Below are 13,367 nucleotides of genomic sequence, written 5' to 3'. Positions count from 1 at the left end.
CCTTAGTCTCTGACCCTTTCCTTTACACTTGGGGGCTGAGGGTTCATCGTGGGGGAGGCCATCAGAGTCATCTGTTTTTGGTTCTTTGTGCACTTTTTTTCTTTTATATGACTTGATATCTCATGGTTTCTTTATAGGGGGGTATATTTCTTTATTTTCAAGATATTTAACTAGATTTCTTTACTTGTCTTTTATTCCCTATTTGCTGCTATCAAATTAAAAGACCCTGTGGCATCAAAAAGTCAGATGACATCACTGCCTTCTATGACATCACGAGGATCCAAACGTTCTATGCTACGACATCACAATGACATAGTTCCATAAGAACGTCACACGCAGTCAGATCTGCACATTCACACTGACACAGAAGCCGAAGATGGACACGATTCGTGGTAAGGTTAGAGTCACAATGTGAGTGTGTAAGAAACATCGGACTGCACATGGATTATGTCTGGTGCAGTGCGATTTACGTACAGGCTGCCTATGGAGAAGCTCCTCCGCAGCTGTGAGCTGATCACAAGATCAGAACACACTTACATGACACTCGGTCATTGGCATATCGTATCAAATGGTATTGCATTGGATGCCATATGCTAGTGTGACTCTAGCTTAAAAGGCTCCTAAAAGGTATGTACGACAGCGACACCCCCACCATCCTCACACACTGTACAGCTCTGGCAAAAATTAAGAGAGATCACTGCAAAATTGTCAGTTTTTCTGATTTTTCTCTTTATAGGTATATTTTTGAGTAAAATGTAAATTATTCTTTTATTCTATAAACTACTGACAACATGTCTCCGAATTTCCAAGGAAAAAATGTTGTACTTATTTTCTGAAAATGAGAAATGGTCAGAATAACAAAAAAATGCATTGCTTTTTCAGACCTCAGATAATGCAAAAAAGCAAGTTCATAATCATATAGAAACAACAATACTAATAATGTTTTAACTCAGGAAGAGTTCAGAAATCAATATTTTGTGGAATAACCATGATTTTTAATCACAGCTTTCATGCGTCTTGGCATGCTTTCCACCAGTCTTTCACAATGATTTTGGGTGACCTTATGCCACGCATGGTGCAAAAATGTAATGAGATCTTCTTTGTTTAATGGCTTGTAACTATCCATCTTCCTCTTGATTACATTCCAGAGGTTTTCAATGGGGTTCAGGTCTGGAGATTGGGCTGGCCATGACAGGGTTTTGATGTGGTTGCCCTAGCTGTGTGGCATGGCACATTGTCCTGCTGGAAAAAACAATCCTCAGAGTTGAGGAACATTGCCTGAGCAGAAGGAAGCAACTGTTTTTCCAGGATAACCTTGTATGCGGCTTGATTCATACGTCCATCGCAAAATTTAATCTGCCCAATTCCTGCCCAATTTCTAGAGTAAGGTTAATCTTCTCTGATGAGTCTAATTTTCAGCTTTGCCCAACACCTGGTCGTCTAATGGTTAGATGGAGACCTGAAAAGGCGTACAAGCCACAGTGTCTTGCACCCACTGTGAAATTTGATGGAGGATCAGTGATGATCTGGGGATGTTTCAGCAATGCTAGGATTACATTAAATGTGAGGGGCAATACAATGTCTTTGTAGTGTGTATCCGTATATACGTGTCCTGAATATTACATGTGATGGGCAGTACAATGTCTTTGTAGTGTGTATCCGTATATACGTGTCCTCAATATTACATGTGAGGGGCAGTACAATGTCTTTGTAGTGTTTATCTTTCTCGGTTGTACCATCGTTCCTCCTCCATCTCTCCCGGTTGTACGATCATTCCTCCTCCATCTCTCCCGGTTGTACGATCATTCCTCCTCCATCTCTCCCGGTTGTACGATCATTCCTCCTCCATCTCTCTCCTCAAATCACTTCTTCACTGAATCTGTGATCTTGTTTTGAGATAAGTAATCTTTTCTTATAGACGCATCGATTTGTTTTTTGGACCTTTCCATTCTCGTATAAAACTCACAAAGCAATGAGGATGACACCAGCAGGTATGTATGGAGAGGTCTCAATTACTATTCTTAGGGCATGTTCAGGGACTTTTTGTGCTAATAAACTATTTTTTCATTTCTCCTAATAAAAATTGTCTGTTTGCAGTTCCCGTTAGTGAGTGGGCCACGAAGAGTCTCCATCTGAAGCCTCAAGACCATCCCAAGACGAAGCACAACACTACATTGGTGATCACATTGTGTCTTTGCCCTTATGTGATCATCCGTTTTTCAAATGGACGATCACTTATTTCTAGTGTTTTCTCGGCGTCTGAACATTGTTTTGTTAGTTTCCTGAAGCGCTTTGACGACGATTTTTCCGTTTTTGAGTAACATTTTTTTAATAATTTTTTTGACAACTTTTTACGGGCATTTTTCATCCGAAAACACAAAACGAGCGAAAAAGGCATCATCGGGGCGTATTTTTTTTATCCTATTGTGTATACAGTATATAGAGATTTTGTAGCGGGGCCCAGATTCATCAAGACCAGCGTTGTTTATGCCTGTTCTGATGAGGGGCATGATGGAGTTACACCAGTTTCATTATGAGGCACAGTGTAACAAACCTTACCATATTTCAAGATTAGGACAATGCACCCTGAATGATTGGTAATTGCTTAGGGCGCACAAGCCGCCATTGTTCTCGGCAGTGCGACTCCTGTTTACACAGGACGATGCACCACCGTGAACAATGAAGAGCTTTTTTGCTGCACAAAATTGTTTCACCATACAAACGAGCGACTTGGTTGATAATCGAATGATCGCCAGTGTGCATGCAAAGATGTCGTGAGCGAACGTTCGCTTGTTCACGAGAATCTTTCAGTGTAAATTTTATCCCTTTTTTCCCGGTTTTTTTTTTTGCTTTTTATTAGCATTTTTCTGACTTCTTTTTAATCCAATGGATAAAACGGGAAAGTGCTAATAAAAAGCAAAAATAAAATATTCCCGAGTGCTTTATCCCCGACGGTTTTAAGGGCGAGAAAAAAAAGACAGTGTGAACATTCCTGAAACATTGCAGAACAGACGCAGACGGGCGTCACACGACATGGACTCTCACAGACGGACGTCACAAGACATGGACGCTCACAGACGGACGTCACAAGACATGGACGCTCACAGACTGACGACACACTACATGGACGCTCACAGATTGACGTCACACGACATGGATGCTCACAGACTGACGACACACTACATGGACGCTCACAGACTGATGTCACACTACATGGACGATAACAGACTGATGTCACACTACATGGACGCTCACAGACTGACGACACACTACATGGACGCTCACAGACTGACGACACACTACATGGACGCTCACAGACTGACGTCACACTACATGGACGCTCACAGACTGATGACACACGACATGGACGCTCACAGACGGACGTCACAAGACATGGACGCTCACAGACTGACGTCACACTACATGGACGCTCACAGACTGACGTAACACTACATGGACGCTCACAGACTGACGACACACTACATGGACGCTCACAGACTGACGTAACACTACATGGACGCTCACAGACTGACGACACACTACATGGACGCTCACAGACTGACGTCACACTACATGGATGCTCACAGACTGACGTAACACTACATGGACGCTCACAGACTGACGTCACACTACATGGACGCTCACAGACTGATGACACACGACATGGACGCTCACAGACGGACGTCACAAGACATGGACGCTCACAGACTGACGTCACACTACATGGACGCTCACAGACTGACGTAACACTACATGGACGCTCACAGACTGACGACACACTACATGGACGCTCACAGACTGACGTCACACTACATGGACGCTCACAGACTGACGTAACACTACATGGACGCTCACAGACTGACGTCACACTACATGGACGCTCACAGACTGATGACACACTACATGGACGTTCACAGACTGACGTCACAAGACATGGACGCTCACAGACTGACGTCACACTACATGGACGCTCACAGACTGACGACACACTACATGGACGCTCAGACTGACGACACACTACATGGACGCTCACAGACTGACGTCACACTACATGGACGCTCAAACACGGACAGAGCTGGTTCACTACAGACAATTAGTAGTTAAGTGTATATTTGTATATTATGTCGATTGTGAGTCTTAACCTCTTAATGACCAGACAGTTTTTCCGTTTATCATCCATTTGCGATATGTTTCCCTTTTTCTCGTAGAGATGCTTCTCCGCAGATAGATTTTTTATTTTCATATTTATTTGTTCTGTTTTTGTCATAAAGTCATTAAGAGATAAGGACAATATTCCTGGATTGTAAATTGTATTGCATGTGCAGCAGCATCAGGCAGGCAGTATGGGCGGCACGGTGGCTCAGTGATCAGCACTGGTGCTTTGCAGCGCTGGGGTCCTTGGACAACATCTGCAAGGAGTTTGTATGTTTTCCCCGTGTTTGCGTGGGTTTCCTCCGGGGTCTCCGGTTTCCTCCCACACTCCAAAGATATACAACAAAAGGGGGCGATCAGTATTGGAAAAAGATTGTTGTCTTTTATTTATTTATTTACTAGCTGTAGTACCCTGGCGTTGCCCCGGATAGTAACTGTCTCTCTGTCTCTCTCCCAGTCTCTGTCTGTCTCTAATGTCTGTCTCTGTTTCTCTGTCTGTATCAGTCTCTTTGTCTGTTTTTGTATCAGTCTTTAGGGTGCTTTACACGCTGCGACATCGCTACCATTATATAGTCGGGGTCACGTCGTTAGTGACGCACATCCGGCGCCGGTAGCGACATCGCAGCGTGTGATACCAAGGAGCGACGATCAACGATCGCAAGATCGTACAAAAACGGTGATCGTTGACACGTCGTTCCTTTCCTTAATATCATTGCTGCTGCAGGTACGATGTTGTTTGTCGTTCCTGCTGTAGCACACATCGCTATGTGTGACACCGCAAGAACGACAAACATCTCCTTACCTGCGTCCCCCGGCAATGCGGAAGGAAGGAGGTGGGCGGGATGTTATGTCCTGCTCAACTCTGCCCCTCTGCTTCTATTGGATGGCCCCTTAGTGACGTCGCTGTGACGCCGAACGCACCTCCCCCTTGAAGGAGGGATTGTTTGGTGTCTCCAACGACGTCGCTGCACAGGTATGTGCGTGTGATGCTGCCGTAGCGATAATGTTCGCTACGGCAGCGATCATCACATATCGCACGTACGACGGGGGCGGGTGCTAGCGATGTCGCAGCGTGTAAAGCACCCTTTTCTGTCTGTCTCTGTATCAGTCTCTCTGTATGTCTCTCTCTCTCTATCTCTGTCTGTCTCTCTCTGTCTGTCAGTCTCTTTCCTCGTTTCTCGTTCCAGGTCTGTCTCGTTCCCCATCTGTCTCTTTCCTTGTCTCTGTCTCTTTTCTTGTCTCGTTCCCCGTCTCTCTCTCGTTCCCCGTCTCTCTCTCGTTCCCTGCCTCTCTCTCGTTCCCCGCCTCTCTCTCGTTCCCCGCCTCTCTCTCGTTCCCCGCCTCTCTCTCGTTCCCCGTCTCTCTCTCGTTCCCCGCCTCTCTCTCGTTCCCCGCCTCTCTCTCGTTCCCCGCCTCTCTCTCTTTCATTGTCTCTGAGTTCATACCTTGCATGTTTGATGTGGATTTTATACACAATTTATTTTTCAGGCCCAGGAAAGTGAGTGAGTTTCTCTTAATCTCATCCCCATTCCAGTCTGTGTGGGGCAGAATCCATATGGAAATTGGCTTTTTTTATGCTTTTTTAATTTGTTATTTGCAGCATGTCAATTTCTTTAGCGGATTTTACATATTCATTTCAGTGTGGATCTTTAAATCTGCATGTTAAATTGCCGGCCTGGCATAAAATATGGATGTTTTTTCCCCCATGCATAAACACTGCAGATTTAATTTTATTAATTCAGTTATAAAATCCGTACCAAGTAAGCAAAGTGTGAACTCAGCCTAAAAGAGAATGGTACAGATCTGCCATTTCTGATATAAGCTATAGACAAGGGAAGAAGTCAACCATACTTTTCTAATACTGAACAACTCTTTTTGATAAATTTTAGTACAATTAAATTATTATTATTGATTACTTATTATAATTTTTGGTTCACTGCCTATTGCTAATAAATAAATTTAAAACAAGAATCGATCTCAGTGTTTTTCTTCTTGGCAATTATTATATCACACATTTACCAGGACACATCAGGATACTTCATTTTCCAGATCCAATCCCCTGTCCATCATCCATGTTCAAGTTCCAGTCTCCTGTCCATCGTCCATGTTCCAGATCCAGTCCCACTGTCCATCATCCACTTTCCAGATCCAGTCCCCCTGTCCATCATCCACTTTCCAGATCCAGTCCCCCTGTCCATCATCCACTTTCCAAATCCAGTCCCCCTGTCCATCAGCCACTTTCCAGATCCAGTACCCCTGTCCATCAACCACTTTCCAGATCCAATCCCCTGTTCATCATCCACTTTCCAGATCCAGTCTTCTGTTCATCATCCACTTTTCAGATGCAGTCCCCTGTCCATCATCCACTTTTCAGATGCAGTCCCCTGTCCATCATCCACTTTTCAGATGCAGTCCCCTGTCCATCATCCACTTTTCAGATACAGTCCCCTGTCCATCATCCACTTTCCAGATCCAGTCCCCTGTTCATCATCCACTTTCCAGATCCAGGCCCCTGTCCATCATCCACGTTCCAGATCCAATCCCCTGTCGATCATCATTTATTAAATAAAACAAACAGGTTTTCTTCCCATCTTGGTGGTTGGGGTCGCATTCTCATTATTGGGGTCTTTTCATTTTTTGTGCATTCTGTTTTAATATGGTGCCTCAATAAATTAATAATGGCCATGAGTGCCCTCCTCAACAAGTAAAAAGCCCCTATAGATACCAATAACAGCGAGAGTGGAACTCACCTGAGCAGTCATACACAGGCCACTGGTTTGGGACCCTCAAGACAAGCTAATTACCAACTCTATTGCACTATTGGATGTGCTTTTTTCTGTAGACCAGGCTGCAATGTTCTGATGCAGGAGAAGCAAGAGACCTCTGAGAATAAGGTCCCGGCAGGGCAGTGTGTGGACGTCACACTGTGACTAGTAATGCCATGATTCTCTGTGGCTAGCATGGTCTGGGGCATCGTGGCTGACATAGTCTAAGGGTATTGGAGATTATCAGGATAATGGGCACTTTGGCTAACATTTTCAGGGAGCAATGTGGGTTCAAAATATCTGAAAATGTGATGGGGAAAGCACACAGGACATAGAGGATTCGCTGGTAACTATTGATGAGCGGGCACTACAATGCTTGGAACTCGTTAAGAGCAGTTGAATGTTCGGATGGGCGCGATTCAAGAGCTGAAATATAACGGAAGTGAATGGGGAACCCAAGCATTTTTCCGGAATATTTCCCAGAAAAATGCTTGAGTCCCGCATTAATTTTCATAATACAAGGGTGCTCGAGTCTCGCCCATCCAAGCTTCCAACTGCTCTTAACGAGAACGGAGCACCCGAGAATGGTAGTGCTCGCTCATCACTAGTTATGAGTACCGAGCACCCGAGCATGGTAGTGCTCACTCATCACTAGTTACGAGTACTGAGCACCCGAGTATGGTAGTGCTCACCTTTACCAACAGCAGGTAAATCAGAGATCTGACTGTAAACACATACCGGTGTGGAGCATGTCTGAATCCGGCGTTCATAGGAGATGATCATTTCAGCAGTCCAGAGCAGTGCTGATACATTGTTCTGTACGGCAGAAGTTATCGGAATATCGCATATTCAAGTTCCCTAAGGAGATTAGTAAAAACAGTAAAAGGTGAAAAAAAGTTTTTAAAAAATGTGAAGAAAAAACAAATAAAAGTTAAATACGGCTATGTTGATGGAAAAAATAAACGTTTTGGCTTTTGGAAGAAGGGGAGGAAAAAACAAAAATGAAAAGCAAAAATTGCCAGGTGGTGAAGGGGTTAAAACTTATTTGCATGGCTAACCGGGCCAGAATGGTGAGAGCGGCGGAAAATCGCTAAATATTTCACAAAATAAAAAAGTTCCTAAAATGGAACATGAAATGCAAGTGTGACCCTGGCCTTACATGACTGCCTTTGTGCTCATAGTTCCTCTGTTTATATCTCGCAAAAATGTGAGGATTCAATGGTTTAATTAACAAACAATGAAGGTTGGAAGTTTTATTATCTCGTCTACACCAGAAAGGAAAAAGGTAAAAAATGATGATGCCCACCATGTTTGGACAACAGTTTGTGTCTTTTTTTTACCTTTAGGCTGTGTGCGCACGTTGCCGAATTTCATGCATTTATGCTGCGTACTGCACCGCAGCGTAAATGCATGCGACCTGCGTCCTCTGCACAATTTATGAAGATTGTGCATACTCCATGTGCATGTTGCGTTTGAGAGCGCAGCGATTTGGATGCCAAAATTTTGTTCCAAATCGCTGCGTTCTAAAAAGCAACATGTCAATTATTCCGTGCACTTTGGATGCAGGTCCTGCTCTGTCTATGTTAGAGGCTGCATCCAGAGCAGGGGCGGGCTGGCAATTGCCCCCCAGGCTGCTCTCCCAGCTATTGTAGAGGGCCGGCCGCCTGCTGCATAATGTCATTATAACACACATGGCCATGCACAGTGAATTGCGCGAGGCCGTGTCTTTTGTACTGTGATGTGGCCGGGCACACTGAGACATTAGGGGCAGACAGCACTGACCGGCCGCATAGTACAGGAGACACAGCCGCGAACAGTTCACAGTGCGCGGCCATGTGTGTTATGACGTCATGTAGCGCGCGCTGCCTCTATCTAGCCGAGGAGCATCACACAAGGCTTGCGGTTACATCCCAGTGGCTAGAAGCTGCCTGGGTAGTGGGCGTGACCGTCTTTGTTAGTGGGAGTGGCCATGTTTCCTCCCGTCTACTATAATCATGCAGGCTTCGCCCCCACCCCCCCCCTCCCCATGTGCCCCCTCTGCCCCCCTCATCTGCAGGTCTTACCTCAGTCCCCCTCTTCTATTATAAAAAACTCCAGGACACCTGGAGTTTCATTCTGTTATCAGCTGCATTGCTGAGGCCCCGCCCCTTTTGATCACATGGGTTTGACGTCACCACAGGTCCTTTAGCCTACAGGGATTTACTATCAAACAAGTCAGTGGCCGCACGGGAGACAAGAAGAGAGAAGTGTCCCCCAATCATCAAAAGTAAAAAGCCCCTAATTATGTGTCTGTGTCTGAGTGTATAGAATTGTGTCTGTCTTTTGTGTATGATTATTTGTATGTGAATGTTTTCAAATATGTATACACGTCTATGTGACTATCTGTGTATCCGTCTGTATATATGTGTGTGTATACAGCTGTACGCAAGTGTCTGTATGTGTATACGGCTGTACGCAGGTGTCTGTATGTGTATACGGCTGTACGCAGGTGTCTGTATGTGTATACGGCTGTACACAGGGGTGTGTATGTATATACGGCTGTACGCAGGGGTGTGTATGTGTATACGGCTGTATGCAGGGGTGTGTATGTGCATACGGTGCTACGCAGGTGTCTGTATGTGTATACGGCTGTAAGCAGGAGTCTGTATGTGTATACGGCTGTAAGCAGGGGTGTGTATGTGTATACGGATGTATGCAGGGGTGTGTATGTGTATACGGCTGTATGCAAGGGTGTGTATGTGTATACGGCTGTACGCAGGTGTCTGTATGTGTATACGGCTGTAAGCAGGGGTGTGTATGTGTATATGTATGTACGCAGGGGTGTGTATGTGTATACGGCTGTAAGCAGGGGTGTGTATGTGTATACGGATGTACGCAGGGGTGTGTATGTGTATACGGCTGTACGCAGGTGTCTGTATGTGTATACGGCTGTAAGCAGGTGTCTGTACGCTGGGTTGTGTAGGCGTATATGGCTGTACGCAGGGGCGTGTAGGCGTATACGGCTGTACGCAGGGGTGTGTAGGCGTACATAGCTGTACGCAGGGGTGTGTAGGCGTATACGGCTGTAAGCAGGTGTGTGTAGGCGTATACTGCTGTACGCAGGTGTGTGTAGGCGTATACGGCTGTACGCAGGGGTGTATAGGCGTATACGGCTGTACGCTGGTGTCTGTAGGCGTATAAGGCTGTACGCAGTGTGTTCACATTTCTGTACTTTAGGTTTATATGTCCGTGTTTCTGGGGTTGTATATGTGTGTGAGATGCCTGTATCTGAGGCTGCGTGCCCACCATCAGGGTTCACAGTGTTTTGGATTCAGTGTTTTCGCTGCATTGTACAGTACAAGCACAGTGGATGGGATTTCTAGAAATCCTATGCCCACTGTGTGTCTACAGCTCACAGCGAAAACTAACCTGTGGTGCGGCTTCCCGAGCCCTGGCATGTCAGTTTATTGCTGTGTAGCCTCAAGTGTCTCCACAGAGAGAACAGAAGAGAGAGATCACAGCGGCCCGAACCCTGACTGTGGGCCCCCAGTGTTTTTTTTTCCCAGCAGCGCACATGACAAGGGCCAATAGAAGTCTATGGGGCCGTGAAAAACACGTACAGCACACAGATGGCATAAGTGTATAGTCCGTGTGCCAGGATAAGGTTTGTAATTGTTGTACATGTAGTTAGCTGGGTTATGGTACTGTATCTGTAGCAACTGTGGTTTCGCTCCTATAGCAATACAGTAAGCTCAGTTATGGCACAATATTTAAGCAGTAAGCTTAGTTCTGGTACTATGTCTATGCAGTAAGCTTGTTCTGTTCCCGTAGCTATGTAGGAAGCTTGGTGTCCTGTTGCTGTTTCTATGTAGTAAACTGAGTAAGTACGATTTTGTTCCTGTATGGGTACAGCAAGCTCGGTTCTGCTCCTGTATTTCTGTAGTAAGCTCGGTTCTGCTCCTGTATTTCTGTAGTAAGCTCGGTTCTGCTCCTGTATTTCTGTAGTAATCTCGGTTCTGCTCCTGTATTTCTGCAGTAATCTCAGTTCTGCTCCTGTATTTCTGTAGTAAGCTCAGTTCTGCTCCCTTATCTCTGTAGTAAGCTCAGTTCTGCCCCCTTATCTCTGTAGTAAGCTCTGTCCTGCTCCCATATCTCTGTAGTAAGCTTGGTTCTGCTCCCATATCTCTGTAGTAAGCTCTGTCCTGCTCCCATATCTCTGTAGTAAGCTTGTATTTATGTAGTCATCTTGGTTCTGTTGAAGTATCTGTGTAAGCAGTAAGTGCTGTTCTGTTCCCATATATATATGTACCAGTCTGTTTATAAAGCCTGTTACCACTGCTGCTTTAGTAAAAAACACAAAAACTAAGTACCCTGTTATTAAGCACTTGCAATTTATTTATTTATATTCAGGGTATTTTTCATACAATTTTTCTCCTTGTTTTTTTCTAGTCCTAAGGCTGCAATTCACATGCTTAATGTTGCATGTTTACTGAACATTGTTTCAGCTCAGGTTTTTGTGTTTTTTGTATGTTATCTTGCTTGGTTGCAAGTTGGGGGTGCAGCCCTACTAGTACTGAGACTGAACAGCTGATTGCGTCTCACTTCACTGTGTATTTAATCTGGGACACAGCTGACCACTTGCCACCATCCATATTGGAGTTTTGACATGACACAAGTCAGGTATTGATAATGTTTTTAACTTCAGTAGGTTAGGGACTGTCTCAGATGGGTACACCGTGACGAGGTGAGACAGCTTTTTACCTTTTTGCAAAAATGTATACACTAAGTACCCTGTTATTAAGCACTTGCAATTTATTTATTTATATTCAGGGTATTTTTCATACAATTTTTCTCCTTGGTTTTTTCTAGTCTTAAGGCTGCAATTCACATGCTTAATGTTGCATGTTTACTGAACATTGTTTCAGCTCAGGTTTTTGTGTTTTTTGTATGTTATCTTGCTTTATTGCAAGTTGGGGGTGCAGCCCTCCTAATACTGAGACTGAACAACTGATTGCGTCTCACTTTGCTGTGTTTTTTATCTGGGACACAGCTGACCACTTGCCACCATCCATATTGGAGTTTGACATGACACAAGTCAGGTATTGATAATGTTTTTAACTTCAGTAGGTTAGGGACTGTCTCAGATGGGTACACCGTGACGAGGTGAGACAGCTTTTTACCTTTTTGCAAAAATGTATACACTAAGTACCCTGTTATTAAGCACTTGCAATTTATTTATTTATATTCAGGGTATTTTTCATACAATTTTTCTCCTTGGTTTTTTCCACTGCTGCTTTAGTGCAGCGGCCAGAGATAAACAGACCACAGGTGGGCCGATGCAACTTGAGGGCCACTGCCTTATGATTGCCCCCCAGGCTAAAATGTGCCAGCCAGCCCCTGATCCAGAGTGCATGAAATCGGCTTTTTTTCTGCAGAAACACTGCATTCATTACGCAGTGTTTCTGCAGCGATTTGAAGTGCACATGTGCTGTCAAATCCCTGCAGAAATTTCTGCAGGGACACGATGCAACGTGCGCACATAGCCTTACCGACACTTATGTCATTTTTCTAAAAATTGCATAATTGAGTAATTGAGTGGGGGACAACTATTGTCACACAACATATTTATATAATATACACCAGAAAACTGCCATATATTGTAGCTAAAATCTATACGAACGGCTGGCGTACATTTCATTTCCTAGCACATGTACAGCTCAAAGATGCACCAGATTTAATTAAGGGACATGCACCGCTTAAAGGGAACCAATCACCAGGATTTTCATATATAACCTAAAGCCAGTGCTGTACTGGCACTATCAGGCTGATTTTCTACATACCTGTAGTGGTCAGCTCGGATGTTTACATTTTGAAATCAAAGAAAGTAAAGTTTATAAAATCAGCAGCTTCTTGAGTGACAGCAGCTGAGGATCACATAATATCTGGGGGATATTAATAGTTATCCCCTCCCCCCTTCACCTGTTAGAATCAGCATGTGTATTATACCATTGATTTAATTTTACTTACAGGACCTGTGGTGAGGTCATACCCATGTTACCAGAAGAGGCTAAGGGTATGTGCACACGTTGCTTTTTTTTCCGCGCGGAAAAAAACGCACCCTCTGGCAGAGGGGAGAATAGTAAACAATGCTTTTTGAAAAACAACGCATCGAAAACGCATGCCTAAGGCTGTGTGCACACGTTGCGTTTTTTACCGCGGAAACGCTGCGTTTTGAACCGCAGCGTTTCAGTGGCAAATTGCATGCGTTCAGCTTTCCCAGCAAAGTGTATGGGAAAGCTGAAAAATCAGTGCACACGCTGCGTTTCTTTCCGCAGCGTTTTGGATGCCAAAAATCGGTGCGGAAAGAAAAGCAGCATGTCACTTCTTTTGTGCGTTGTGGCTGCGTTCTCTCCCCCATTGAAATCAATGATGTGGGGTCAGAACGCAGCTACACCGCATGGACCTGCTTTT

The 13,367-nt window shown here is 44.6% G+C and overlaps 1 long non-coding RNA gene across 1 annotated transcript; it reads left to right on the top strand.

The window, feature by feature from the left end:
* Window positions 1-523: 523 nt before the first annotated feature.
* LOC142290499 (uncharacterized) lies at window positions 524-2,687 on the top strand. Its single transcript, XR_012750324.1, has 3 exons — window positions 524-627; window positions 1,919-1,991; window positions 2,098-2,687. It is a non-coding gene; the product is annotated as an uncharacterized LOC142290499 (long non-coding RNA).
* The last annotated feature ends 10,680 nt before the right edge of the window (window positions 2,688-13,367 follow it).

The sequence above is a fragment of the Anomaloglossus baeobatrachus genome, chromosome 2 (genome assembly GCF_048569485.1).
Source record: "Anomaloglossus baeobatrachus isolate aAnoBae1 chromosome 2, aAnoBae1.hap1, whole genome shotgun sequence".
Taxonomy (NCBI): domain Eukaryota; kingdom Metazoa; phylum Chordata; class Amphibia; order Anura; family Aromobatidae; genus Anomaloglossus; species Anomaloglossus baeobatrachus.
This window is presented reverse-complemented; position numbering and strand designations above follow the sequence as displayed.